Genomic DNA, 3727 nt, shown 5'->3' on the forward strand with positions numbered 1-3727 from the left:
GCCCCATCCTGCAGACCCACATGGGAATATGGGCTTGCAGCCCACTTAGGTCCCTGTCAGCCTCCCCGGAGTCCCCATCGGGGGCAATGAAGGTCCTGTACCCTCTGCGTCATTCTGCCACCCACTCTCTGTCCCCAGCACCTCCTTGAGCTACCCCTTCACATCTTTCAACGTCAGCTCAAGACCTCAGACAACTTCTACTTGGTGCCTACAACTGCCCTCCTTGTGCGTGGCTGTCTGTCTGTCCCCTGGTCTGACAAGGGGACATGTTTTTTTCACCTCCTCAGGGGATGATGGGAAGGGAGGTGCCCAAGGTTTCCTCCAGGCTGCGTGGCACCCACCCATGTTCAGGTCTGATCCTTCGGCCACCCTGCACTCCGGTACCTGGTCACAGTGGTTCCTTCCCCAAGCCCTCCTCTGCCCTTCCTTCACTGCTGTGCTGTCCTGGGATAGCAGCCGAGGTCAGGGTATCGTCCTTCTGTGAGTCCTGAGCCCATGGGGACTGAGGTCAGGTCAGAACCTGGCCCCCGGTCCTGCCCGGCCCCCACTTTGCACCTTAGCAACATGGCCGTGAATGTCTCAAAGGAAGTGGGATTGCTGGACTCTCTCAGAGGGGGATCCAGCGCTGGGCTTGTCCCTCCCCTCCCAGACAAGTCAAGACTTCAGTAGGTGCCAGGGCGTGGCTGGCCATGGGTGGCCGTCTGCTCCTCACGTTGGTTCGTCAGTGGGAAGACACTCAGGATGAAGTGTGCGGCCAGGCATGGGTCCCCAGACAAAGGCAGGTAGCTGTCACCAGATCACAGCGCAGTTTATTCGGCGAGTCAGACTTGTCAGCGCTGGTGAAGTCTCCATCCATTCATCCTGGGCAGGCAGTCTGACAACCGCTTGTCCTGCAGACCTGAGGTTTGCTTACTCACGGCAGCTGGGTCTCAGCCCAATCTCCCTCTTTACTTGTTTTGTTACAACTGTCTTGTTGGTGTTCCCACTTCAGGGATACTGTTCCATCTACGCTGATCTCTGCCAAGTTCATATCACAAAGAAAAATCAGGAAGGGCCCGCAGGGTGACAACAGCCAGTCTTTGACCTTTGTGAGGCTAAACAAAAGTGGCAGGGTCTCATCCATCCTATGTAGATCTGGGGCTCTCACCTCTCTGTGGGACTTTGGTTGGCTTAGAAGCGTGTGTGTGTGTGTGTGTGTGTGTGTGTGTGTGTGTGTGTGTGTGTGTGTGTGTGTTGTGTGTTCTATGTGTGTTGTGTGTGTATTGTGTGTTGTGTGTGTATTGTGTGTGTTGTGTGTTATGCGTGTATGTGTGTTCTGTGTATGTGTGTTGTGAGTGTGTGTTGTGTGTAGTGTATGTGTATTGTGTGTTATGTGTGTATGTGTGTGTATTGTGTTGTGTGTATGTGTGTTTGGTGTGTGTATGTGTATGTATATGTGTTGTGTGTATGTGTATTGTGTGTATGTGTGTTGTGTGCATGTGTGTTGTGAGTGTGTTGTATGTTGTGTATATGTGTTGTGTGTGTATGTCAGTGTTCTGTGTGTGGTGTGAGTATATGTGTGTCTGTGTGTTGTATGTGTATGTGTATTGTATGTTGTGTGTGTTGTGAGTGTGTGTTGTGCATATGTGTGTTGTGTGTGTATGTGTATGTGTTGTATGTGTTGTGTGTATTGTGTGTATGTGTTGTGTGTGTGTTGTGTTTGTATGTGTGTCTGTGTGTTGTGTGTATGTGTATTGTGTGTTGTGTGTATGTTGTGTATATGTGTTGTGTGTATAGTGTTGTGTATGTATGTTGTGTGTATGTATTGTGTTGTGTGTGTTGTGTGTATGCGTATGTGTTGTGTGTGTATTGTGTATTGTGTGTTTTGTATGTATGTTGTGTGTATGTGTTGTGTGTATGTGTGTTGTGTGTCATGTGTGTATGTGTGTGTATATGTGTTGTGTGCGTGTGTTGTGTGTGTTGTGTGTATGTGTGTGTTGTGTTTGTATGCATGTCTGTGTGTTGTGTGTATGTTGTGTATGTGTGTTGTGTGTATTGTGCATTGTGTGTTTTGTATGTGTGTTGTGTGTATGTGTGTGTATGTGTTGTGTGTATGTGTGTTGTGAGTGTGTAGTGTGTTGTGTGTGTGTTGTGTGTGTATGTGTTGTGTGTGTTGTGTGTGTTGTATGTGTTGTGTGTGTGTGCATGTATTGTGTTGTGTGTTGTGTGTGTCTGTGTTGTGTATTGTGTGTTGTATGTATGTTGCGAGTGTATGTGTTGTGTGTCTGTGTGTTGTGTGTGTCTGTGTGTGTGTTGTGTATTGTGTGCTGTGTGTGTTGTATGTGTGTTGCATGTGTATGTGTTTTGTGTGTGTTGTGTGTCTGTGTTGTGTGTGGCTGTGTTGTGTATTGTGTGTTCTGTGTGTTCTGTGTGTTGTGTGTGTGCTGTGTGTAAGTGTATTGTGTGCGGTATTGTATATTTTGTGTGTTGTGTATGTATGTGTGTGTTGTGTGTGTTCTGTATGTGTGTGTCTGTGTGTTGTGTGTGTATTGTGTATTGTCTGTGCGTTGTGTGTGCTGTGTATTGTATGTTGTGTATTGTATGTGTGTTGAGTGTGTGTTGTGTGTCTGTGTTGTGTGTGTATTCTGTGTATGTGTGTGTTGTGTGTGTCTATGTGTTGTGTGTGTAGTGTGTGTTGTGTGTGTATGTGTTTTTTGTGTGTATGTGTGTGTATGTGTGTTGTGTGTGTGTTATGTATTGTGTGCCATGCGTGTGTGTTGTGTGTTGTGTGTATTGAGTATTGTGTGTTGTGTGTTATGTGTATGTGTGTATGTGTGTTTTTGTGTGTATGTGTGTTGTGAATGTATGTGTGTATGTCTGTGCTTTTTTTGTGTGTTGTGAGTGTGTGTATGTGTGTATATGTGTGTCTGTGTTGTGTGTATGTGTGTGTTGTGTGTATGTGTGTTGTGTGTATGTGTGTTGTATGTATATGTGTGTGTTGTGTGTATTGTGTTGTGTGTGTGCTTGTATGTACTTGTATGTGTGTATGTGTGTTGCGTGTGTATGTGTGTGTTGTGTGTCTGTATGTTGTGTGTGTCTGTGTGTATGTGTGTGTGTTGAATGTGTGTCTGTGTGTGTCTGTGTGTTGTGTGTCTGTGTGTGTTGTGTGTGTATTTGTATGTCTGTATGTGTGTGTCTGTGTGTCTGTGCTGTGTGCGTGTTGTGTGTATGTGTATTGTGTTATGTGTGTATGTGTGTTGTGTGTGCTGTGTGTATGTGTGTATGTGTTTTGTGTGTATGTGTATATGTGTTTTGTGTATGTGTATTGTGTGTTGTGTGCATGTGTTGTGTGTGTTTTGTGTGTATGTGTGTTGTGTATGTATTCTGTGTTCTGTGTGGTGTGTGTATATGTGTGTATGTGTGTATGTGTGTTGTATGTGTATGGGTATTGTGTGTTGTGTGTATGTGTGCTGTGTGTGTTTGTGTTGTGTGTATGTGTTGTGTGTATTGTGTATGTATGTGTGTTGTGTGTCTGTGTTGTGTGCCGTGTGTGTATGCGTGTGTATGCGTGTTGTGTGTTGTGTATGTGTTGTGTGTATGTCTGTGTGTGTTGTGTGTATGCGTGTCTGTGTGTGTTGTGTATGTTGTGTGTATTTTGTTGTGTGTATTTTGTTGTGTGTATGTGTTGTGTATCTGTGTGTATGTGTGTTGTGTGTGTATTGTGTCTTGTGTGTTTTGTATGTGTGTT

The sequence above is a fragment of the Chrysochloris asiatica genome, unplaced genomic scaffold, assembly GCF_000296735.1.
Source record: "Chrysochloris asiatica unplaced genomic scaffold, ChrAsi1.0 scaffold00262, whole genome shotgun sequence".
Classification (NCBI taxonomy): Eukaryota; Metazoa; Chordata; class Mammalia; order Afrosoricida; family Chrysochloridae; genus Chrysochloris; species Chrysochloris asiatica.